This window comes from Epinephelus moara, chromosome 14, assembly GCF_006386435.1.
Source record: "Epinephelus moara isolate mb chromosome 14, YSFRI_EMoa_1.0, whole genome shotgun sequence".
Taxonomy (NCBI): domain Eukaryota; kingdom Metazoa; phylum Chordata; class Actinopteri; order Perciformes; family Serranidae; genus Epinephelus; species Epinephelus moara.
Genome location: NC_065519.1, coordinates 16,487,199 through 16,514,314, shown reverse-complemented (window position 1 = coordinate 16,514,314; position 27,116 = coordinate 16,487,199). Strand labels below are relative to the sequence as shown.

Genomic DNA, 27,116 nt, shown 5'->3' with positions numbered 1-27,116 from the left:
ATATCCGTCCTCATCCGTCAATCATTTTCCCTTATGTGTGTGAGGAATAATTACCACCTGCAGCACTGACAGTGTACAGCTCCGCTCCGTACCTGTAATTACAGTGAAGTAAAACCACACATTTGATTGAAGTGCGAGCAAATTATGCGCAGAATGTGCAGGCCAGACAAAAGCAAGAAAGATAAGTCAAAAGGTCCTAGGAGAGGACACACGCTCCGTTCGCTGTTTCTTCTTTATATTATAATGAGTCTCCATGGTCTCCAAAAATGCCCATAAATTTTCAGAACTGGTGGGTGGACCATAGTTGGCACAGGAAGTGAGCAAATGGCTCAGTCTCAGGCATCATGCATATCAATGAAAGACGGGGAATGTGACTGTCCTGACAAATCGGGGACTGGGCAAGCAGATCTCGAGCACTTCCAAACCCTGAACTGGACCACAAAACGTCCCAAAGCTCATGATGACCGTCCTGTATAATTTTGCCTTCATTTTTCAGTGTTTACAATAGAGTCCTAATCAAATGAGTTATTGCTGAGGCTCTTGAGACATAATCAGCACCACGCTGACTTTAAGTATGGATTGTTGTATGAAGTATAGCATGATAGCTAACGTGAAGGTGTAAGTGCTTTAAAAATGTTTTAAGCTGCACAATGTCAGACAATAGAAATCAGCTGATTACAGTCTAATTGTGGTTTATCCTGTCAGTCTGTTAAGCTAAACAAATTTTTAGAACATTAATTTTCCTAATGATTGTGCTAATGTAGTTGTCAACAGTCTCGACCTAAGAAGACTGGCAGCGTGCTCTGATCTAGTTTGGGTATTTGTTCAGATATTTACTGGAACTCTGCAGTTTTGTTTTTCACAGCACAAAACAGAAAGCCAGTTACTCTTCCTCCTTCAAAAATGGAGTGAAAGCTTTGAGAGTTTTTTGTGACAGCAGATGGTGGAATAAACGAAAGACTGATGGAAAACTCACTTCCATGCTCGAGCATGTTTATCTTCTTCAGACAGAGAAAACCTCGCCATAAGAAGCGGCATATGTGTGACAAGAACCGGCGTGGTTTTATGAGAACTGTACTGCCAAATCAAGGCGATCATCTTTTCCACGGTCTCATTTTTGCAGCAGTTATAACAATGTTACAGCACTTATCTGACAATACTGATGCTTAATACTGTTTGATGTAGCACTTTAACAAGAGAGCTCCAGTATTTCAGTATTCTATGAAGTCAGGGGACTTGCAAAGCCAAAATTGAAAAAGAGAGGTCAAAACTGATGCAACACAGGGTGAGAAAGAAACTACTATTTTTTAATGCATGTGTGAAGTAAATCAAGTCAGTTGAAGTCATTAAATTAAACACCCTCTGTCCTTTTTGACCCTTTTTGACCCTCTTCAACAGGAAAAAAAATGGAATTAACCTCAAGAGGACTAAGTACGGAGGGTTCTCTCTCCAAGGACGGACAGACATGCTATAGATATCCTTCATGCACAATAGACCAATGTCCATGTGACAAAATGATACATAGAGTGTGAACATAAATGAAAAAGATGGCTCAAGGAGGAATCGAAGCAGCCTTCAGCTGCAGCCAGAAAGCTAGAGCCTGAGCCACATGACCTCCTCTCCACCATGTAACCTGGAACAGGCTACACAACCACACAAGAAGCACAACTGAAGCACCTCTTTCACACAGAAATGAGAATGAAACAGGCACACAGAGGGAGACTGAGAGACAAGAGCAGAGGCTGAATCTCTTACAGGACGGAGATCCACATCTAACATGTGGAGTGAGGCACAGACAGCCAGGAGAGAGAGAGACAGGTCCCAGGACGGCTGACAGTCCAGCACAGAGAAGCCTGAGTTAAAAGCAACTTTTATTAGATTTTTAGTTTATCAGATTAAATGGCCGCCATCTAGTCTGGTATCCAATTCTCAGAATACATCTATGTTTGGGTCCTCACTGCCTGGTTAACACCACAATCTTTCAAGTTTGAAGCTGCAGTGGCAGTTTAATTTTGCCATCATCGGGCAAAAATTCCATAATAAACTTTGTGCATATTGTAATTCAAGTGGTCTTACTGAAGACCACTAGACACTAGACACACACTAGACACCACTTCTTGGCTTTGTTTTCAGGTCATATTTGGAGAGAGAGCGTTCCTTTTGGCTGTTCTTTAAATGCAGATGTGCGTGTGGTACCTTGGGTGAAAGCCTGATTCAATGACAGAGAATTCTGCAGTGAATGTTACTATTCCAGCATTGACAACAACTGCCTACACTGCTAAGTAACCCATAAAAGCAAGACAGCCTCACTAAAAAGAGGGTCTGCCAATAGACAAAATAAAATGTGTCAATATCAGCAAAGTGTTTCAGAGAGAAAATGTTGCTAATAGTTAGGGTCACGGCTACAGCTTCAAGTTCATGTTTATGTAGCTAATGTTAGCTAGAGCCTTGAATCACGTCACTGCCCACCACTACAAACTAGTTTGCTAGTGTGGGCAGCAGCTCTGGAGACAAACCCTCAGTCAGCCAGTGCAGCAACCCAAATCTAGGCAACCCCAGCTCCGGGAGCCCCAACCCCCCCAGATCAGTAAACTTTCTGTTGCTGCCGTTACACAAGTGAGACCTGTTGTGACACCTGGCACTTGAGAGTTTGTGCTGGCCGAATTTGAGCTGCTACAGTCGCCAACCGACTCTCCGTCTCCCAAGCTTGTGCCTGCTCTCCTCCCGGGGAAGCAGTCCACAGCGGCGGAGAGTTAGGCGGAGGGACCATGGGGTGGCTAGCTAGCTATAGCTTGTCTCATTTGTGGTCTGATAAACAGAGATAGGGGACAGAGAGGGGCTGAGTGAATGTGCTACCCCAAACTATACAACGAAATAAGATTACATAAATCAATAAATATGAAACACTGGGTTACTGAATAAGCTGCGTACATATGCCCGTTGTCGCCTGGTGGGAGGAGCTTAGGACAGAGAGGGGAGGGTTTTTTTTTTTCTTTCTAGATTTCTGCCTATCTTAGCTTTAATGTAAAGATAAGTTGTCAGTCTTTTCATTCGTACTGTTACTGATAAATGTTATTTTATGTGAGGTTGTGTTGTGGGTACTATTATGTTCTACATATTTTTTTATTACATGCTTTATGCATTTTGTTTCATGTTCAAGTCTGTGTGCGTGTTCTCTTTTACTTGGCTGCATAAGACAAATTCCCCTTGGTGACAATAAAGTTAAAGCTGAATGTCTACAACCTATTTTGCAATATCATATCACATGAATTTAATGTGCTCATCTAACACATCTAATGGCAAAGCATTAATGACCTCAAGTCTCAGAGCAGGTGTCAGCGTATTAGAATAAGTCCAACTGTCTGGTTGGAACAAATGAGGAAAAAGGAAAGTGGTCGTTACCTGTTGGAGCACAGAACACAGCAGAGCCGATAGTTACAGGAGTCAATGGACAGTCAGCCCTTCCATTACAATAGTATTATGAGCAGGATGGATGGTTGAGCCATGACATCAATATCTACTTATCCATGTGTCCATCTAGAAATCGGCTGAGAGAAATGTGATTAAAAGGCTGTGTGATTCATGCTTTCAATTCTATTGATCTCCTTATATAAACCATTACTGGAGCCTCAAACACTCACACACATATCACATAGAAACACACACAGGCTAATAGACACAGAAACACACACTCACACTCACACACACACAGATGCTCCGTCCATATCTATAAATATCAACCTGAGGTAGACTGACTGACGACCTTATTTCCTCTGCCTCACACACACACACACACACACACACACACACACACACACACACAGTAAAGTAACGCAGGCTTTCATATTGCCAGGGCAAGCTAGACAGCTAGTTTGCTGTGAATTTAAAGCGATAAGCTGAGCAGTGGCGAGCCGTAGCTATTCCTGGACGTTAGGTGCACAAAACCGGGCACTGCCGGAAGATTTATCTCCTCCTCTGAAATTTCATTTGGGAAGGAATAATAAGGCATAGGAAATGAAAGTTAATCATGAATCCTTGCTCACTCTCTCCTTCCGCCGCTCTCTCCCTCCCTCTGTGTGACATTGGCTTTGAGAGCTTAGCTGAGGCCTGCTTTATTTAGTCGGGAACCCTTTGTCTTTTCTCTCCCCCCTGCAACCTTTTAAAAGCTTCATAAATCAGAAACAATGTGCACACTTCTGATGGTTTGTTGTCCCGCAGAAACTAATTACGGTGAGGAAGCCCTTCCACCAGTGTAACAAAGTAGAATGAAATGGTTCGCCGTCTAACACACATTAAAGAAGTGGGTAGGTTAGAGAGCATGAGGTAGATACATTTCTATTTCCTGTGAATCACATTTCTCAATTTCTTGCAGTGAAATGTGATAACGTGGAGTGTTACAGTATATAGAGCAATATTGCACGTAGTTATAGAGAGTGAAATCTATTTTTTTATCCATCAGAAACATTACCCACATACACAGAGCGACATTACTCTCCAGTTAAGCTCTTATTCTGAATGAAGGGATAGCTTACCCTGAAATGCAAATTCAACCGACATTTACCTCATGCCAATTTTAACCTTCTACTTTAGTTAACAAGGCGTTTTATTCCTCCAAAAAGCATCACATGCTCATCCATTTTCTCCAGATGAGTCACGTCTATCATTTTTCCAACCCGTTTCCGCATAATGAAAGCGAGCTGCCACACGTCAAGGCCCAAAGATTGGCTGCTAGCCTACTACCGCTGCATGCACGAAGTTGGATGCTGGCTCAAAGAGGCGTCTTATAGCTGGGTGCCTTGTGAAATCGCACAGCTTGAGCTCATCAGTGGCTTTGAACACCACCCAAAAAACACTGAGTAACTCTACCTCTCTCTCGTTCTTCTCCTTAGAGGGAAGACGTTGGGTTTTGATGTCTCTCTACCTCCTTTACATATCTATGTGCCTTGTTTACCTGTGTACACCTCCCCTGTGTTTATCAGTTTTTACTAACAGACTACACTAATAGCTGGCTGAATTCAAATTGCCACGGCTGTACAGCCTACACAAAAACAACACACACAACATATTTACGTCTATTGTTTTTCCAAGCCACTGTAGATGAAACCATAGCCACCTGTGCTTGACGGAGGCAGGCTGCCAGTCCCTCTGCTTCACTCCCCATCATTCGGAGATTACAAACTTGGAAAGTTTGCTGATCCAGCAGGGAGTCATGGGGCGATTTAATCTGGCTGAATTCGAGTTGATGGTCCGTCTCTGCAAAATATGACATCTACAGTATCTTGGAAAATAGCAATGCAGGTAGTTAAAGGGGAACTTTGCCGATTTTCAACCAGCTCTGTCATTACAGTGTGGGCAGTTTGTGCAGATGAACTCTGTTTGGCATCACCCCTGTGCAAGCAGTGCCTGGAGCTCCCTACTTATCTGCCAGCAGTGGTCCACCAGACTTGAGCGGGGAGCTCCAGGCATTTGGCATCCCCCTGTGCCGCCAGCTAGCTCGCAGCAGTCTCTTTCCATGGTGCTGTCTAGCAGTAGACTTGCAGCCAATCATCAGGCCCTGACACATAGCACCCAGCCTTTGACATGTGGAAGTAGGTGTGGTTTGGAGTGGGTTGGAAAAAAACTGCTCCTTTAGCTGCTTTAAGAGAGATTCTCCCCTTTGCCATTACTGAGCCAGGTTATAAAACACTCCCCCAACCTGTGGAGTCCCAGCCACAGCTGAAGTATTTCAACACAAAAAGTCTAAAATATGACACTTAACTTAACACTTTTTGAAAGATCAGCAGATACCTCCTAATATGTACTGTGAGGAAATGATGTGACCATATTCTCCTCTTTAAGCTGATAAGTTGGCATGAAATGTAAAACAATAAGTGAGGGCTGTTCATACATCAGAGTATGAAATTTAAAATCAAATTAAAGTATGCATGAACAAATCCTTCATGATATGATCTTCAGCTCCATGAGGCAATAATTCTGATACTAACATTGAATTTAATTACTTTTTAAAGGGTTCACTAGTACTGCTGAACTCAAAATTAACATCCAGCTTTAAACCGGTTTGAGCTATTTTTGGTTTTCCTGCCTGCACATACTGTAGACACTACATTTGAATGTATGAATATGTGATTACCTGGACATAACTTTAACCAAAAAAATATTGCTTCTGATTAGAACGGTTTCAAATTAGTCTCTGAGAATCATGTCATTTTTTAATTGAGCATAGTGTTAGTTCAGGCAGGACATGATGTCAAGCTCAGCTCACATCCCAGCTCCATCAGCTGATCTCAAACAGCCAAATCAACTGATGGGGCAGCAGATTGATGAAAAGGAGTCAACTGATAGATTCCTGTCTATGCAACCAATTGGTGAATCTCATTCAGGGTGCCCTGTTTAAACTGCTCTGGCCTGCTTACTGTTGCTGCTTCCTCTGCAAGCTGCTTTGCAACCCGCCTCCACCCCAGCTCCTCCTTTTCATGCTGTTTCTGACTTATCAGTGTCATTTCTGTTTGTAATTGATGCTGCTCTGTTCTGTCCCCGGGGGGTCTTTGCTGCTGCTCTCCCTGTCTTTCCATGTAGGCGCATGGAAGGGCAGAGAGGTGTGCTCTCTCTGCCTTAAGGCTTTCCACGTAGGCGCGTGGAAAGGCAGAGAGGCACCAGAACAGAGCCATATCACCAAATATAATCCTGCAAATGGAAATAAAGTTTTCTGTACTTAACTGACTTAAGTGTTCCTGACTGAAATGTTGTTTTTTGAAAGTTGGTAACAAGACACTGTGCATATTCTGCTGTCATCATGACTCTGTACCAGGGTGAGCAACTTTGAAATTGGTAGGTGAATGGTTGGACTTTTGCAAAGGTTTCAAAGCTCAAAAAAGGCATTCAGCACCACTTTTGTAGCAGTATTTTATCCCATCAGGGCTTCACTTGTGTCCTGGTATACATTTATTCTACTTTTTCACATCTCATTTATCTTTTTCTGTCTATTTTAACCTTATGTTTCATAGATTAATATTGGACTCTGTTTAATATGCACTTAGCCTGACCTTCTGTTTTGATCACATGTAACTGAACGGGGCCAGAAGTGCCAGGATAGAGAGGGGGAAAAGAAAAGAAATGAATTGAAGAGAATAAAACTAACAAATGAACCAAGGAGACGAGCACTGAAAGGTGTTTTTGATGCTGATCCCTTTTACAGTAACCTACAAAGCCACTAAATTAAAATAAACTATTAAAATGACCTTCGGATATGCAGCAGCTCCATGGGTTCTCCAGTAAAACATTAAAATACACTTCATGCAAATAGGTGGAAACATGCAGAGGCTCCATACTAACATAATGCATATAGGGCTGTTTATTGCTGCAGTTTATGATGGAGAACACAGAGAGTGATTTTTATATGGCACAGGGATGTAAAGGCCTCAGGCTTTATGGTTGTTGAGCACTGACAGCGAAAACCAATAGCATATTCCTCTAAAGCCGGGCTCCCTTATTGAGATCATAAGGTTTAGGCATTTATTCAGGCATACATGTGAGCAAACACACGGTTAAATACACCACAAACACCTTCTAATGTGTTAGATGGAGTGCAGTCAAAAGCTTGAATGCAACCATTAAGCAGTGGTTGATGAATCCAATTTTCTTTGAGTAAAGGAAAGCTGCTGTCTGTCATTCCTCTCAGCAAGTCACTTAACCTGAATCGCGTGTGTAAACACACTGTGGGATAAATGGGTATTATCTTAGAGGAGGCCAAGAGCCGGCAAAGCAGAGGGGTGACGGAAATAACTAGGAAAAAAAAAAGCTATCGTTTCCACTTCCTGGACAACGAGGATGGCTGTAATGAGTATTGGTGTGTGTGTATGTGTGTTCGAGGGGGAGCGGGAGAAAGATCGAGCGGCGGTGGCGATTGGGAGAGTGAGACGGAGAAGAAGAAAAGAGAGAAAGAGAGAGAGAGATCACAGTAATGAGGTGTCTGGGATGCTGATGTGTTTTCAGCGATACGCAGCGTAAAGCTAACAGTTCTCTGAGCAGGGTGCTTTAACATATACGCCTCCTGACCAAGCCGAGCTGATCCAGATTGCCTCTCAGTGATTTGATTGTGGCGAGCAGAGCTGTGATTGGCTGCTGTGCTTAACGGTTAGAGTGAAGATAGAAGACTTTCTTTCTTTCTTTCTCTTACTTTCTTTTTTCTTTCTTTCTCCTGTTGTTCAGTTTAAATTTCCTTTTGTCTAAGGGGCACTCCACCCATTTTACGCAAGAAGATTAGCCGTCTCTTCAAGAGGAGTAACACACTGTGGAACAGTTTCTATAGACCTGTTTCCACCAAACACTTTTGGTATGGTACCTTTGGAACCAAAAGTATCCTTCAGACATGGTACCTAGACTCGAGCATGTCCACTGCAAACAGTACTCTTATATGTGGGCAGGGTTGTTGTCACTCACTGCTTCGTCCAGCACTCACTGTATTTCCTCATTACCAGTGACACAGTTGGAAGTCTGCACCTCGTTTATCGTCCACAGAACGAGGCTGCACACTGACACTTTCAGAACAAAACCAGCCACAACTCAGCCCTGAGCAGAGTGACCGTCCACTATTGACCAATCAATGGACTACAGTGTTCACAGCTCCACCTTTTAGTACCAGATCTGTGTGCTAGGTAACCCAACAGAGGGGTGACCAAAAATGGGTACGGTACGGAATGCTCCCATTGGTACCATCCACAACTTTTCACAGTGGAAATGGAAAAAAAAGCTTACCTAACTGAACTGTACTGTAGGGAGCTCTGATATTACATGATGCAACGTGATAGTCAGTGCTTGTTGGCTGTTACAACACGGTGTCATTATGTTCCATTTGGGAGCCTCGTGATAAAATTCAGTATACAGGTCTGATCTGGTGTTTCTTTCTCTAGCCCAACCCTGATCTTGACCCATATCAGTGAATAAAAGGTGAGGTTATTTCGACCTCTGCTGCAGTGATTTTGACCATTCTTTTTGTAGTCTTTCTTGCAAGTCTCTATCAAAGCAGTACCTCTAATGCTGTTCTGCATTCTGTGTGTGGCATACAAGTGTTTTTGTTTGGCATTTCTGAAGCTCTAATAATCTCAGTATTGCTGTAGTGCTCATGCTACAAGACTCATTTTGCCCCAGACTGTTATCATGTCGACATGGGGCTGCACAAATGACACCACTGATCTTAGATAAGGTGCACTGATTAGGAGATATCTGTGCAAGGAGCGAGTAGTTATGAAATTCCACACAAAAAACACATGAGCAATTACTGTATATGTGTCTCTGCCTCCTTTCTCTTTCCCTGCTACCAAATGCCTGTTGCATTCTAAGTGGCTATTGTTCATCTCCCATCTCAGACTCATGGTAAAGATGGGTCTTGATACAGCTTGAACGCAACAACCAAGAACGTGGATTCTGTGATGACTCAAGGGTTTTAGTCTCGGATCCCCAACACTTCAAGTTTATTTTTATTAGCAGTCAATCCCTTAAGCATTTTTCATTTTGATTGCTCGGTGCTCTGTAGTCAATACATCTCCCATTTTCCCTTCCTTCTCTTTCTACCTGTCACTTGTCCCTATTCCCTCCCTGCCTCCCCTGCTCTGTTATCTTTTCTCTCCTGCCCGGGGCCGAGTCTCCTGCCTTATGGAAAACTCCTGTCTGCCAGTGGGAGCTAACACAGCACTAACACATCACCCAGCATGACACAACAGCAACAAAACTGTGCCTGTGTGTTTATGTGTGTCGGCATGGATGCGTGTGTAGACCTGCAAGTATAGATCCGTGTGCAGTCTCCAGTGTGTGTGTGTATGAGTGAGTAGAGAGCACTTTGAGGCATGCATCGTTTTCCAGGCAGACAAATAAGAAAATGCGTGACAACTCTTGCATGACAGCCCTGTCACCATCCATCCATCAATCAACTTTGTGACATGCGCATGCACACGGAGAGCACATGCACACACAAATGCTCACATCATGAGAATGTAGAAATATGCTGATGTAATGTCATGTCATTTACTGTCCAATATACAGCAGAAAGAGAGATGGTGAGGAACAGGTTGAAGGGTGAAGAACTGAACATGACACCTCGAAAAACCTGTTGGCGTTTGGGCTCGCCCCATTTTTCTCCTTATTTCTGTTCATTTGATCGTCACTGGATGTTTGTAGGATGTCACATCAAATTCTGCTCCGTCTTCGAGGACAGATGGGGACAAGAAGCCACTATCTGGGCAGGTGGATGGAGATGGCGACGGAATAAAAGAAGCCGACAGATGAAAAAATGATACCTTTAAGGCTTGTCTGCCGGTTACAATCTCACTCTTGAGTGAGCTGTCATTTCTGTTAGAATCATTTCAGGCAGAATGTGTCAGTCAGCCATGCTTAATCTTACAAATACGTCACAATAGTATAGAAATTACCAACTATATACGAAAGTCTGCAGCCAACAGCCAGTTAGCTCAGGGCCTCTCCCCCGCCCTCACTCCTGCTTCTGTATCCAGAGTGTAAATCAACGCCTTAAGCAGCTAGTCCCTCTGCTCTCTCTTATCTTTAAGCCATATATTGCCTTTTCCATTCTGCAATTTCCCCAAACTTAGCCCGCCTCTCCCCTCAAGACTTATGAAGAGCAGGTTTTATTGGTCGGGGTCTCCTGCAAGTGGATTCAGAAAAGGTATGAGAGGGGCAGGAGGGAGGACATATAGATTTATTTGCGGTAGAGTCAGAGGAATGGGCTGCCTATTCAACCGGTATCTTTTTCAATTGTACACAGTAGATATCAAACTGGAGCTCCGCTGTACTGTGGAACTGTTTGGGAAAAGGTCACAGTGCTGCCTCGCTCACTGCATACAGTCAATTTGTTCAGTTGAAGAGATTCAATTCTCAGCACAAGCCGAACCGGAATGAGAGGACAAGTGTAGCATTTGAAATGTGTCATCGTGCTTCACTTACTCACTTTAAAGAATAGTCATTAGTATGATTAAATGCCTTATCTAAAACACAGAACATGATGCATATTGATTATATCATTACCATTTGTGCCATATCCAATTGATTCTTCTCCCGGCGTGATATTTTTTTTGCAGGAGGGCTGCAGTAATATCATTTGAGTGACAGCTGGATTCTGCGAGGCTGAGATTGGAAAGGTTGTTATATGCCAAAGGCGTGGTCATATAGATAAAATATGGTTCCAGTCATTTTAAATATTAAATGTATTATGCATGGATGGCTCTCATTCATTTTGTGCGTTTTCTAGTTTGATAAGTCCATGTAAATGGATTGTATTTTCAGCCACAGCGGGAGCCCGTTGTAAATGGGACGTCAAACGAACACTGCCATCTTTCTGGGAATAATGACAAAACCAGTGGGTGAAATTATTCTGAGACTGTTTTATGGCTGTTTTTCATCCTAAATTACATAGCTTGAAATTCAGCTTATTATAATTGCTATTTGTAAAATATGAAGTTTGAGTTTCTCAAAGTTGCTGGGGTTTTATTTGATGAGTTTTAGAGTTAAGAACCTGAACTTAAAGAAAAAAACACAGATGGTATTACAGAAATCTGCAAGATAACAGAAATCTTTCTGTTCTATTCTACTCTATGTACTAGTGGGACAGTAACGGTGGTGGAACAGATTGGTAGAGCCCTCTGAGAGCAGAGCAGATTCACCATAATCTGCTGTATGATGTCAGCATGTTATTGTTCTCGTGGTTTGAGCTGTGATTAGACAGCAGATTGAAGGCATTTGTTGTGTGCAGTTCCACAGATTACTGACAGACATGGCAACAAAGAACAACCAGCACTGCAGGCCATACATCCAAGAAAGAGGGGTGGGGGAGGCTGCATAGTGATGACAGAAAAATTAAATGGCTCCTGTGTCAAACACGTTTCAGACACATCATGCAAGCTGTTAACAGAGACAAGAGACAGTGTGCATGTTAATACACGTGTTAACAAAAAATCTATGAATACAATTCTGACAGAGAAATATTTTTAATCAAATTCAAGTTTACCTCCATGTCTGTCCAGACTCACATGTAGCCATGGCAGCAGACAGTACTACTCAACTTTATTTATAAACCCTAATATCACAAATCACAATTTGCCTCAGAGGCCTTTACAGCATTCGACATCCCTCCGTCCTTTGACCCTCACAGTGGATAAGGAAAAACTCCCCAAAATATCCCTTTAACGGAAAAAAATGGTAGAAACCTCAGGAGGATCAACTGACGAGGCATCCCTCTTCCAGGACGGACAGACAAGCAATAGATGTCACGTGTACAGCACAGATCAACATAATAAATTTACAGGAATCCATATGACAAAACAATACATAAAGAGAGAGAGAGAGACAGGCAGAGATGCAGGGCAGACACTAATGACAACAGCTACAATAACATTTTAGTAATAATATGATGATAATAATGATTATGGTAGTGTGGTAGCAAATATGTTATAAGTAAATATCAAATCACTGCAGTGAACAGCTATTTAAAAGGCATTTTCTTGTATATGCATGGATTTTGATGCTGGAGTTGCATTTACATCACTACAGTGGACCCTAATGTGTCATGCCATACACTGCCACCCATTGGCCAGGTGTTGTCAGTGCAACGCAAATTTTTAAAAACCAAGATGGCTGACAGAAAGCAAGAAATTAAAAGGATGGAGTTGAAGGGGGGGGGTTTACAGGGGGGAGAAGTAGGAAGTAGAAAAAGAGATGGGAGCAGCTGAAGAGGAGCAAGGATGAATGCTTTAGCATCCCATTGAACAGTATTATAATATGTTAAAATATATGAACACACTGGTTTAACAGCATTAAAAAGATACATTTTATAGTTTCACATGATAAACATCAATCTTTAAAATGGATTATATTTCTCCAGTTGAAAACTTAAACACATGCTATCCACCCGAGCGGACTTGTGAAAACTCCATGAAAAATGCATGTTTAAAAAAAATGAACTTCAGAATTTTCTTTTCATGCCTACAGAGGAGTAAGACACTCAAGAAAAAAATCTTGACTGACGTCGTAATAATTCATGGGATATGGATGTTGCTACAAAGAAGCCAGACAGCCTAGAAGAATGAATAATGGCCAGAAAAGTGTTTTTGCACAACATTATGTCACAGTGAAGCTGACCTTTGACCTTTTGGATATAAATTGGCATCATTTTATCCTATCAGATATTTGTATGAAATTTTGCCTTGATTAACGTATGAATTCTTGATTTGTGGCCAACAATGGGTTTTGTGAGGTCACAGTGATCTTGATCTTTGACCACCAAATTTAATTAGTGCCTCCTCGAATTCAAGTGGACGTTTGTGCCAAATTTGAAGCAATACCCTCAAGGCGCTCTTGAGAATGGGACAGACGGACAACCCAGCACATAATGCCTCGGGCCACAGCTGTCAGCAGCACGGAGGCGTAGTAAAATCGCTTCACAGTTGAAACAGCCAATCACAGACTATAATGACAGAAGTTGGTAAACGTGTATTGCAGGACGAAACCATGGCAGATTATGCAAATCTATACCTTGACTAATGTCATGACAAATATACGTAATACTGCATTACCATACACACACATATTCACACTCACACATGCATGCATTAACAGGACTTACAAGAATGTGCTGATGTGCTGTCCGTGACCGATCTATGCATTCATGAGCTACTGTTTGTATGCATATGCATGCGTGCGCTGTATGTGAGTCTGTGCCTGTAAGTGTGTTTTACTGTCTGTGTGTAGACGTGCATGAGTGTGTGTGGATACAAGTGCCCAGGCACGTACGTGTGTGTTTTCCTCCCCCTGTCTAGCGCTCTAATAGTGTGTCCTCTGGATTAAGTGATATAAATGGATAGCTTTTCCTCCTGATGCACCATCCACCTGCAGGAAAAATAGGCCCCCTGAGGGGGGAACGTCGCTGCACAGGGCCAACTCTCCCTTATTGTCTCCCCCCCTCTGGAGCATGGTATTCCATGGCCACTGCTGCAGTCACCGAGGATCAGCAATGAGGGAGACAAATAGAGAAGCAGAGGTAATCAGCAATTCAGATCAGTCTCGCTGTCAGAGGATGTGGGTCATAATATGTGACGGTGTAAAAAGACAATAGGATGTGCCACCAGGAGGGAGCAAAGGCTGAACATAGTAGCAAAGACCTCTAGAAAAAGAAAAGATGCGATCACTCAAACTAAATCAGTCTGTTTTCATTTTAAAGAAAAAACACTTCATTAATTGGAGTATTTTCTGTAGCTGTGGGCATACAGTGATGACATCATTGGAGGATATTCCCATGCATGGGCACAGTGGCAGAAAAATGTTCAGCTATTCAAAACATCACTGGTAAATGTATGTTTTTTATGAAGAGTCAGTCCCGCAGAGTCTAAAAGCGAGAGCTTTACTGTTTTATATCTCTCCAACATAAGAAATCCATTACAGAGGAATGATTTCTCCACTGAAAATAGAATATGAGACCATAATGCATTGGAGCTATAACACATGTTGCGTTTTCAGTTGAAGAGATTTTAGGCTTAATTTGTCCTCAGTGGAAAAACTCACGCTCTCGCTCTTACATTACAGCATCACTCTCTATCACTACATGGAGAGCCAACAAGTTTACCCCTGTTCTCTGGGGTTTGTCAAACGGCATTTCAGGAAATGCTGGAAAAATCACTACCTGAAGCAGATTCAGAAGTTGAGGGAAATTGGATTCAGCACTCAGTTACCAGATTATTTATGATATGCCTTTAACATCAAAGATGATTTTATCTGAGGGTAGAGTTTGACTAAAATCTTTATAAGTTTTGGCAAGAATTATATAACCACTGTAAAAGATTTTTTGCTGCACATACATTGCAGAGGAAATGTAGGTAAAAAGTATGTAAATGTTTAGTACAGATGACGCAGAGACGATGCAAACATGAAGTTTTCCATTCTTGAAGCATTAATGTCACTGCACTGCGAGTATTTTAACTTCACGCCTGTTTTGCAGAGATACGAAAGTTACATAAAACTCTATTTTCAGGACTTTAACCTAAATTTCAATCAAAGCAAAAGTTTCTAATTTGCATCACAACATCTTCACGCCTTTTGCCTCCCCCCGGCTCTCCTCTGTCTTCCTCCTGTCTCCCTCCATCACCTCCACACCTTCGCTCACCTCGCTACCACACATCAGTAACAATCTCATTTACCGCCCCATTAATTGCTGGAATCCCAGACACTGGTGAGAGGTGTGTGTGTGTGTGTGTGTGTGTGTGTGTGTGTGTGGTCTGTCTGTGTGTCTGTGTGAAGTTTGGAAGTAGCAGCAGTGTATTAAGGGAGGAAGGTGAAGCAGAGAAGCTACCTAGGATGTGTCACTGACAGTAAACCTCCACCTGGTGCTGTAAAACCACTCAGAAGCCTCCCTGAGGAAAAAGAAACTCCTTATATACACTGATACCAGTGGTGTCTCCAGGAATTTCTCATAGTGGTGGCCAGATGGGGCTGCTAAAAACCAAAAGCCATAACTGAATTTCAGGAAGTCTATTATGCTGTTGAAGTATAATTCACTTAACAATCCAACAGCCTGCCTACAAGCCAAACAAACAAACAATTACAACTCACCTTTGAGGCCTTAGAAAAATTCACCTATCGATAATATCCCAACAAAACGGTCCTGATACATTCACAAACGTCAAGATGATCCAAATCCAGTAAAATATTTAGTCCAAACAACACCCATAAATGTCCACGGACTGCTGCTGCATCTTGTCAAATGTTCTTATCTCTCCAAGTCTTGTTCATAATAACTCCAGTTTGCATGTCAACATGGCCAATAGCTCAGTAACAAAATGGCTGCTGCACTTTGAGCTTTTGATGGACACCTCACTTGACCTGATGGGAGCTCCTATGTCCTGTCCACAGCCTACAACAAGCCTGCATTGAAAGGAAAGGTCTGCCCCTCTTTTCTCGTGTAAGGATCCAGCCAATGGCAAGGGGTCATCTAATGAAATTCTGAACATGATGGTATGCGTTTTGAGGAGGTATCCCTCAACATAGACCAATAGAAATAGAAATAGAAATAGAAATAGATAATAAAGAGATTGTTCTTTCATTCTCCTGAGGGAAAATCCACTCTTTCTTATTAATTTAGATTTTCTAAAATGCTGGATAAACCCTTAGAAAACCATGACCCAAATATTTATATTCTGTGTTATTGTTATCTACTTTGAATTTGGACCATGTAAGGCTTCATGTTATTGTGTTTTCCAGCTAATAAATTCCAGCTATAGTTGACTGCAGCATCTGTTTTTAAGAAAATATTTAGGCAGAAATAAAAACTGTCTACTTCTGTGTTTTCAAACTTCTTTAACTTAATGCCAGTAGCACTTAGTGATTCTGACTGTTGAGAAAAGACACACTTTCTACAGAGACCATGTATGTGCATGCACTCCATGTGATTCAAGATTAGCTTTCAGTTTACTTTGGGTATTCTTTGTATAGGCATTTCAGGAGAATTTTACAGGACTGGTAAGGTATCCCACAAAACCATTATTGGTCCTCAGAGATCAATCAAGGGAAGAGCCATTATTCGTCAGTGGTTTCGAACAGTCACAAAGAAGAAGATGTAGATAGCTGGCAGGAAGGGATCGTGGGTGGCATGGATATGACGTTTTGATGGCGTCTTATGTGTTTGACCCACCACGGGAGATTTAAAAAGTAGCTGCTAGCAAAGAAGATGTAGGTAGCCGTCAGGAGGGGATCATGGGTGGCACGGGTGTGACATTTTGATGAAGTGTTACATGTGACCCACCGTGAACGATTTAAAAAGTAGCTGCTAGCAGTTAGCAGCTAACTCAAAGAAGGAGAACAGCAGCCTAAAATTGGGAAAACAATGTGGTCCTGGAGCTCCTTACCCTCTCAGCAGAGGATGAGATTAATTGCCATATAACAGGGACAGCCAATGACTCCTATTGCCATGTTATTACATTATTATTGTTTATAAAGCACTGCTGACATGTATGTTATATGTCACAATAGAGGCCGACGCTGTTGTGTTACATGCCATGCCCGTCACGCCTCTTTTGCTTTCGCGATACCAGCATTCAATCGTAGGTCATACAATGGAGCAGCATGATGCCACCATTGTTTGGTTGTGTGTAAAAAAGCAAAGTAGGCATAAAGAAGGGACTTCCTAGGGGCCCTGTAGCCCGATCTCTGAGTAAAAAGGACTTCTGCATCAGGATGGTTGTGCCCTCCCCCTGGCCACCCCTTGGCGGTGCCACTGACTGATACTTACTTACTTGTCCTCTTTATCCCGGCTGGGGCATAAGGCTGCAATCATACACTGCCACTGAACCCTGTCTCGTGCTTTGGCCTGTGCCAAAGCATGAGACACGTCAAGGTAGCAGCCCGGACCTTGACAAGGTGGAGGGGCTTGCGTGTCTCAAAGATCCTGTGAGCTATACTGGCGAGGGCTTAAGGCCCCTGGCAGGTCTAACCAAGCCGGGCAGGTCATGGGGGAGAGTCCAGACAAAAAGCAGCACTGGTCCTCCAGGTTGCGGGTTGAGCGTGGGGCCAACAACCTCACCTCGGAAAACATAAAGTGTTACAGACACTCCAAGATACAAACCACTGAACCTGGGGTCCAAACGAAGCTCCAGCCAAACCACAGGCAGTATGATGGTAGCAGAACAAAACCCACCCTGGGAATTCTGTTGCTTGAAGAAGAGAGGAAGAACCACTGACTGATACAGCTGATAAAAACCATTATTGGTCCTTATTCTTTCCATAAATGATGAGATTAATCTAGGGAAGAGCCATTATCCGTCAGTGATTTCTAATAGTCACAAAAAAAGGAGACGTAGATGAAGTGCAGAAGAGTTAGACAAAGATTCTTAAAGTTTGAGACAGTTTATATGTGGATTGATCAGTTTCAAAGAGTTTTATATTTTCGTACATTTAGTTACTACTGCTGCAAAAGTGGAGGCATACAAGTACCTGTTTTCCCATCCTGTCATCTATATACTGTAGCTGCATTCAAACACTCGTACAACCGAGACACCCACGTATCTTTTCACACACGAATCATCTTTCTATCTCTGCCTTAATGTCTTACTGTAAGATAACACACAGACATTGGCAAACACACACACACACACATAAAAGAACAAAAAGTAGAGTGGCACATTAGCGGGGGGCTGTTAATGAAGTGAGTCCCTGCTGCAGTAATGAGTGTGCAGATTTAACTACATTAGCATCCCATTCCTCCTCAACAGTGCATCAGGTAGGGCATGACAGCGCTCACAGTCAGACACATTACAGTTATTTGTTGCAACATTGATCCAGGCATCAGGATGCTGCTGCTTTACTAGCACAGGGGATGCAGGGGGAATTCTGCTCTGAACTAGTGTAATTCTTTGAGCTTTTTTGAGCTTTGTTTGTATTTGTGGTAATGCTTTGAGGAGGTTTGTTGTTTGCTGCTTTCAAGAGCATCGCGGGGGAAGACTTTTCTGATCCGAAAATGTGATTTAAACCCTCTGACAGGACAAAAAAACATAAGGCTCTTTTTTCAAATAAGTCAATCGCGAGCTTGAAAGGAAAGCACGACTGCTGAAATCATCATTATTATTAGCACGTTTACACCTTAACACATTTTTGTTTATAAATCATTGTGTCGTCTGTTTGCTGAATGACATGCAAGCAAAAGCGTTCTCTTTCATGGCTCAGGGTTGCCAGACTTCACAGTTCATCTAGAGCAAGAAAGACACCTCCACTCAGTTATAACCACCGCATCTTTTACTGAAGTTATTTTTGCAATTTTACCCTCACTTTACATACACTCATGCTCTCTACAGGCAGATGCCAGTTACATTTCTGGTGTGCAATAACTCTAATGAGCGTCTCTGCATGCAGGGCACATCATGTGGATACTTGGCCATGAAATGAAAGCATAATTACACCAGGGAAGTGCTTTTGTCTCTTCATTTTCTCTCATCTTCACTATTCTGTGCTCCGTTGCTCTCAGGTGGCTCCGGTTCTTACGTGAATGCACTCAGGGGCAGCCTCTGTCTGTCTCTCCGTCTTCCTCAGTCTCTCTCTCTCTCTCTCTCTCTCTCTCTCTCTCTCACACACACACACACACACACACATGTGGACTCCCAAAACTCTCTGTAACAATCATTGTCAGGGCAGGTCTGAGGAGAGTGAAATAAATTGAGAGAAAGGATCTGACTGTGTGATGGGCCTGAGTCCTGGATAAAGGTCAAGCAGATTGATGGTTCTAAAAGGCTCTGCGCAAGGACGCAAGGTTATGACATCTTATATCACCACTGTCACCGCCGCCAATGCCATCAGCGTTGTCTCCATCACTGCAAGTTTTATATTACCAGTAAGTGGCAAGTGGTATCTGACATTCCAAGGCTTTTGCAAATTGTTCTCTCGACAGTTCGAGTTGGTATTTCTCTCTCTCTCTCGCAGGTTTTAGTTTGAGATGAATAGGGATGTTTAAGTGGTGGCTTGGGACGCCGTCAAATCGTCCTTGAGTGTCATACAATAGACACAAAGCGGAGTAGAGAGGGGCGAGAATGGGAGGCGGAAAGAGATAAGAGGGAGAGGGTTAACAAAGAGGCTGTCAGAGACTGAGGCGCTTTGTCATTGTCTGGAGCCTTTAATGAGCAAGAATTAAACAATGACAGCCCGTAATAACCTGAGAGCAGTGTGTGTGTGGAGGTGTTTGTGTGTTGATACATGAGGGTTTGCTTCCGCGCTTATTTTAAGATGATGAGAAATACCTGACCTGTTATGTTAAGCATTTAACTGTTATTAACACCCCAAACAAAAACAGTTGTGTTCACATACCAGCAGGATGTATGTACTTGCACACCTTGAGTTTTAATAAGTGAATTACAGAAACATTGTAGAATGCGGTACAGATTCAGCAAAAAACCCAAGGACTCACGTTAAGAGATTAATGACAACAGCTGTACCCACATGCTTAGGATGTTAATTGCGATGTCCTCTATTGGTTTTCTGTCAGCTATCTAATGATACAGACAAAAGGCAATGAAAATAATCTTAAATGGGAGACAAAACATGACTTTGCAGATGTGCTAGCAGCTTTTTGAGAGTGAATACTTAGTTAGGCAGTGCTTTAAGCTAAATGCTAATGTCAGCATGTTAACATACTCATAGCAACAATGATAAAATGCTGATATTTAGAAGTTAAAGCATCATGTTAAGCATCTTAGTTTAGCATGTTAGCATGCTAACATGTTGCTAATTAGCACTAAACACAAAAAGTACAGCTGAGGTTTAATTCAATTCAGAATTTAATTTAATTTATTCATTATTTGTCAGTCCACACAATTCTCAGACAAACTGGAAGTTGAAATGCAGCTTTCATTTATCCCTCTCTTTACAAAACACATACGCAATTAAAGGGGTAAAGCAGGGTCAGCTATAAAATGGCTGCTGGCACAGTTTGGGGGTTCAGTGCCTTAGGCCCCTTGGCAATGCCCAGGAGGAGAACTGGTAAATGGGCGTACACTTGTGTAGCACCTCCCTAGGCTTCTGACCACGCTTTTACACTACATGTCACGTTCACCCATTCACCGAGGCTACTGTACAAGGTGCCACCTGCTACTCAGCTTATTCACACTCAAACACCAATGGAACAGCCACTGGGGGCAATCTGGGGTTCAGTATCTTGCCCAAGGATACTTCGACATGCGGACTGGAAAATAACCGCCGATCTTCCGATTAGTGGACGACCCACGCTACCTCTGAGCCACAGCCGCCCAACTGGCACTTCTCCAGCTGCCAGTCCCCACTTCATACTTTATCCGTACAGGGTACTTGAACTTGCGACCCCCCAGTTCCCAAGCAAAGTCCTTACAAACTGAGCTACTGCTGTTCTGCTTGATAGTAATGTCATTAGTTTTGCAGATATTAAGTCATAAAACAAAGAATTGGACAAACTAAATGCTTTACTTGATGATGGCACTAAATAACGACTTAAAGGTTCAGCTTGGATCTTTTGAAGTGGGGTTGCATGAGTAACTTATCCATAGTAAATGTATTAAACACAGTAGATGTTGTTGGCTGGCCCCCAGTTTGGAGAAGCAGGCAGGGGTAGCCTATTACCACAGATGCTGAGCAATGTACTGCTGTGGACGGAGGCAGCAACAAAATGTATTTGAGCCACCTAAAATAAGTCCCACCTTAAAAATTCAGTAACAGTTTAAGTGTACCTGCCGTGAGACAGCAATTTCCAACATGGAGCTGAAGTTGTTTTATATATCTATTGAGAAAAACAGTATTTTTTTGGCACTGAACATGGGAATTGCTGGTCTACCGCTGCCTCTATCAGTTAGTTTGTGTTGTTATGTGACTTTGTTGTATTAAAGGGTAAGTTCTGATTCACCAAAGTGATCGAGGCAGCAGTAGACCAGCAGTGCCCGTGTTCAGCAAGATAAAATGTTTTGTAAATGGAGTCTGGTGGCTTGGACAAGAGCATAGACAGGGAACTTAGGCCAAGAACTGCTTTCCCATCAGAAAGGGCTTTCTGACGGTAAGGTGAAGCAGTTAAAATATTCTTATAGTGTACACTTGAACTGCTATTGATTTTTTTTTAGGTGGCTAAAATACATTTTGCTGCCTCCCCCATCCACAGTGGTACATTACTCAGCTTCTGTGGTGTTAGGCTACTCCTGCCTGCTTCTCAAAACTGGGGGCGTGCTGACTACCATCTACTGTAGGTAATACACTGGCTACGAATAAGTATCTCAAACAGCCCCACTTCAAAATATCCATCCCTTTCGTAAGTGCTAATATCGTAGGCAACTGGACTTGCTTGCGTTTCTTGCCTATGATATTAGCACTTACGATTACCATGACCTGGATGACTGAGAATCTTCACCAACAAGTATCATCCCTTTACGGGATCACCATGTATTCTTCATCCTGTGAAGAACGTGAATGCCTGGACTAATTTCATCACAATCCTCATGAGGGCACAAAGATCAGAAGAATTTATCCTTTGGCATAATTTAATTGCAATCCATCCCATTGTTAAGATATTTCAGTGTGGACCACAGTAGTGGACTGACCAACAGACCAGCATTGCAATCCATAGAGCCACACTAGGACTGCATAAAAGACCAAAGGCACGGATAGCTCTGCAACCACAAAATCTGCTGACAATTATTTTAATTCAGCTGTGTGAAATACTGCTCAGCAATACTGTAGTTACAAGTTTCCTCTACACGTTTGTGAATCACCGTCCTGTCTTTCAGTACAGTAGAAGAAAAAAAATACAGCAACAAAGGAAGGCTTTACGCTGTGATTTAAGCATCGCAACATTCACACTGAAAAGGACCAGAGGAGTCCGCCCACAGCTGCTAAAAACACTTCCTTTGAAATTGTTTAAAGGACCCGCAAACATGGACACGGTGTATTTACTCATCCTGGTGTCAGTGGAAACCACGGTGAAGCTTGTATGCCAGTAAACCATAGAGGAAGTTAGCTGACACAGCTTTGTTTAAGCCTTCAACGCTATCACCGAGGTGGGTGGAATCGTGTTTCTTAGAGGTCCAAAAAAGGCAACCAATAAATACTGTACACAGATGTTGTAGCAAGTGTTCAGAGAGGCCAAAATTCAAAAATGTACAAAATTAGCTAAGTCAGGTGCAGCATCGTACTTTACCTCCCTCCTCCACTGGAAGCACAAGGATCTCTCACACAGTTACACACAAAACAACTTCCGCGCCACAGTCTTTTAATGAGCATGATCCTCCATGTTTGAATCTCACAGCCTAGTAAAAAGGTTTGGCCACCCAGTTTCTTTGCTTTCCAGCTGATTCCAATTAGATGCTCACATTAAATAATATTGTAATGCAGTGGTTTGCTGAAAAGAGAACAGGAGCGAGAGGAACAGAGCGCATTAAGGAAGCTCTGCGTCTCCAGAGGTTAATCTTCCATTTTCAGCCTAATTTACAGAGCACCAGGAAACATGCATGCAGGGAGAATGCAAAAGAGGGAAGATAAAGCAAGAGGTAGTGCGATTAGGGGGAAGAAAGCAAGATTAGAGCTAAAGACAAGATGAGGAACAGACTGGGAGAAATAAAAAAAGGTTGTGTGGGTATATATAGAGGAAAACAGGGGACAGGCCGTAGCTCCTCCTGGATTCTGACCAGGCAGCAACGCTGCATGTAGCAGAGACATTTCATTTGCTGTCTATTTGAGTGGAAAATGACTGGTTGTGATCCAATCAGACTGCCTGTCAGAGAGGAGTGTGAGTGAGCGAGCGAATATGAGGAAACGTACACAGACCAGCCTTCCCTGCCGCAAGCATCAATCTCACCATCAGATTAAACACGCTGAAATTAATCCAGACCAACTGGGCGATATGCAGATCACACCGCCGTATGTAAATGATGGAGCAGCTGTCTCAAAGGTGGATGGAAACCCAGCTGTGTGGGTTTGTCTAAAAAAATGGCTGTCGATGGAGTCAGGAGCAGTACAGATATAGATGTCTGCCCTGATTGCTGCATCACAGGATCAAATGTTCATACTGTGTAAAACAACGGATGATCTCTTGTGGGTGAAGGCATCATATAAATGTCAAATGAGGCAACAATAACATTGTGAATATGTTGAAATAGGTCAAGCTGAGTGCAGTTGAGCTGAGGTCTTTACGCAGCAGGGTGAGCTGCATCCGTGAGGCGACTGTGTCAGAATTGAAAACACACCAACACACCAGCCGGACGACGCTTCCTGTCTGGATACACAGCACCCCCTAGAGGGTAATCCAACACAGGGACTCCCTTTGTGTGTGTGTGTGTGTGTGTGTGTGTGTGTGTGTGTGTGTATGTGTGTGTGTGTGTGTGCGTGTGTGTGTGTGTGTGCAGTAAGCGGTAGGCTAGGCCGAGTTGAGAGGGAGACTCAGTGACTTTATACTCCTGATAATCTGGATTAAAACCCTCTGGGACAGCATTAAACACCGCCGGCTGGGCATTACACGTACACACACACACACACACACACACACACACACACACACTGGCTCTCTCTCTGTATTTCTCTCCCTTTTGGTGTGTCATTTTTAAACACGACATGATTTCTCTTATTAAGACTGTGTGTGTACATTTGACTGACTGAAAATAAACCACTAAATTCAGGCTCTACATTTATCTTTTGATCTGAGTTTTGTCGTGTTGAATGTTCACAGTCATTTCTTCCGAACAATCTCTCGTTCTAAACACCTAAATCCTTTCATACACTTACAGCTGTTGACAGGGATATTCTCACATGGAGCGATGTCAGTGTTCGATGAGATGATGGGAGGGATGGAGAGTTGGTGGGTTCTGCCATGCCTGGCCCAGCGGGGGTATTAGGTTTGATTGGATTGGGGTTGGGGATTTGTGTATTAAACTGAGATTACCATGTGATCCAGCATTTCGCAGGGAAATCCACACAGCGAGGCTCGCAGAGGGAGTCAGCTGACCTCCTGCACGCTGCCCGATTCAATTCGCCTCTGCCCTGCCCTGCTGGGTTCTGGGTTCTTGAGTCGTGTTGTGTTTACATTTCTATTTATACCATACCATCCTGTTCTGGGCCCTCTCTTTTGTTCTGTGGCCTCTTTCCGCCGCAGTCTGTTTCATTTCATCGTTCTCAATTCTGTTCTGTTTATCCTGATCCTGCTGGCATTGATTAACTTTTCTGATTAGATGGACATCATCGGTCCGTGCCATCCAAAGCCGTAATAAATCACAACTGCAAAAGTAAACGGGAAATATCTTCTCTTTTCTTGTTTTTGCAACGAGCTACACAAGATTGATACCACAAATCTCCAACTATTCCTTTCATGGTTAAAAAAGACAAACGCTGACTGTCAGGAGGAAACAGGAAGCAAACAATGGTCCCCTGTGTCAAAGACCTATATTTTGTTGACCCATCCAACCACCCTGAAATCGTTTTGTGGCTCTACAACAGTGTCACTATTTATTCTTAGCTCTCGACTCAGGTTGTGATGGTTGGTGTTTTCGTACGAAAGCCTTAGTCCAGAGGTCACAGTCTGGACACACAACCAGACACACAGTATGTAGTCTGCTGCACGCAACACAGAACCAGAGTTCACAAGCATAAGTTCCATCCAGAAACTTTCAGCTGTATGCCATTAGAGGATAAGCCCGCAGATTGCTGCTGCTTGATCAATCCCAGATGGGTCACCTGGGTGAGGGGGTCTGATGTTGAAAGACCCAACCCCCCCTGTAATTCCCAGGAACATCACTGATGATACATCTCAGTGCATCCTAAAGATGTATCTTGAAACCAGCATCATGTGCTGAGGTTAGCAAAACAAATGCATTGGCATGCAAGTCACACTATAATGAGCGCTAACGAGCTGGAGCTGGAAGACTTACCTGAAGGTTCCAAGTCAACGGCAGTAGCAATGGAGAGACAGTTGTATATAAGATGAGGACAGTTGCTCCAGCGTTGCAGGGGATCTGAATGGAAACGTTCAATGCCATCACCCAGATGTGCCAATCACCAGGACAGGGTAATTACAAACTGAAGTCCAACTCCTTATCCCTGCTGCTTCCATGTAGCCTTTAGACAAAAAAGCAGAACAGCAGAAAACAATACTGAAGCACTTGGATTTTCCATTGGTATTTAGTCAAGGTGGAACAAATTGTAACACTCCACCTAATGCACACATTTTATATTTTATTCTGTATTTTCACTTTAATAGCAAAGGACATAGTTTTCAGTTTTATAGTCTGTTGTGTCCAGTTGCCTTTTGGGGAAGTGTTTGTCCAGTGTTTGTACAATGCAATACAGAAATGTTCTTTATTTTCACAATGAAAGTAGCTGAGCAAAGTTGCCAGTGGGCAAAATGCTACCTCAGTCCCCAGCAAGGGGATTTTGTCAGCCTCTGACACTTGCACGACTGTCTGTTCACAATAAATGAGAAGAAATGTGTCCTTATGCATTTGGGGTTTTCTTTCCGCTGTACTGAACTCACACTGGACCAGTACTCATAAACCATGATATTAACTGAACAGTGACTTCTGTGTACAACGCCCCTACTTTTGACAAAGGCCGTGAGTTCTGTGCCTTAAAGGTCTTAGCGACTTGGAAATAAGCACATATTGTTTTAGGGCCTTCTCTTGAACCTGTGATGATGTCGTTTTAAAGTACATCACATACAAAAATAAATCTTAAATCGAGTTCCTCTTACTAGCTTTCAACCACATCTTAAGGTTTTGGGGGCTTTCGATCCTATCACATGAGCTTCATTAGGATATAGAGTTCGCTCTGTTGTCGTGGAATTGTAATTTTTTTCTGCATCTGCTGATGAGGGTCATCTGACATGACTAAAAGCTCCAGAGCAGCTACTAAATGGACATTGTGGTGAGGCTGTACTGTCAAGTGCTGTTGTCAAGGTCAAGAATTAACTCTGAACCTCAGTCATAACATTTTATTATATATGTTTTATATAGTACATATTTCTGGTGTCCTAATCTGTTTTAGATGAAATTCCCCAGATGTCTGAATGAAAATATAAGCAAATGCAATAACAGAAGCTCAGTGGATTTATGTTCTATACTTGGCTTTTGATATTTTTTCATTGCCTTTTCATTTCCTATTTCCTCAGCTATATCATTGCTTATTTAATATGTTCTATAGAGCCATTTTTGCTGTTGAATCATATTACTTTTGCTGCCGCACCAAACTAATTCCCCCACAGGGATCATTAAAGTTTCATTTTTTCTTATCTTAAAATTCAAATTTAACTTTGAGTCCTCACACCTTCACTGCAGATTTTCACACAGCTCCCACATTCCTTGCCTCACATTCAGAAAGAACCACATTTGACTGCCAGAATGCACCACGAGACTGTGCACAATCTGCACTCGCGCTGTTTAATTCTGTTGATCTCCTCTTTCCATTTCCCTCGTTTTGTTGGTCCGTTCTGTTCTCCGACGTCCTCCTCTAATGACTCTCTAAAGTTGTGCTTAATCTGGTTAACCTGACCCCATTGTGGGACATTGTGCTGGAAGTCTGCGGTCTAATGCTTTTCAGAAAAACAAATGGCATTGTGCATCCGGTGTACTAATCTGTGTGTTGTC

The 27,116-nt window shown here is 42.6% G+C and overlaps 1 protein-coding gene across 5 annotated transcripts in view; it reads right to left on the bottom strand.

The window, feature by feature from the left end:
- pacrg (PARK2 co-regulated) overlaps positions 1-25,593 on the bottom strand; it is a 255,296-nt gene extending 229,703 nt beyond the window's left edge. For 4 of the 5 annotated variants that reach the window (XM_050061232.1, XM_050061233.1, XM_050061234.1 and 1 more), the window contains exon 1: positions 15,607-15,862. The gene's annotated coding sequence lies outside the window, so the exon portion shown is untranslated. Of the gene's footprint in view, positions 1-15,606; positions 15,863-25,406 lie in introns of those variants that run through there. The other variant, XM_050061236.1, reaches the window with a different exon arrangement.
- Positions 25,594-27,116: the final 1,523 nt, after the last annotated feature.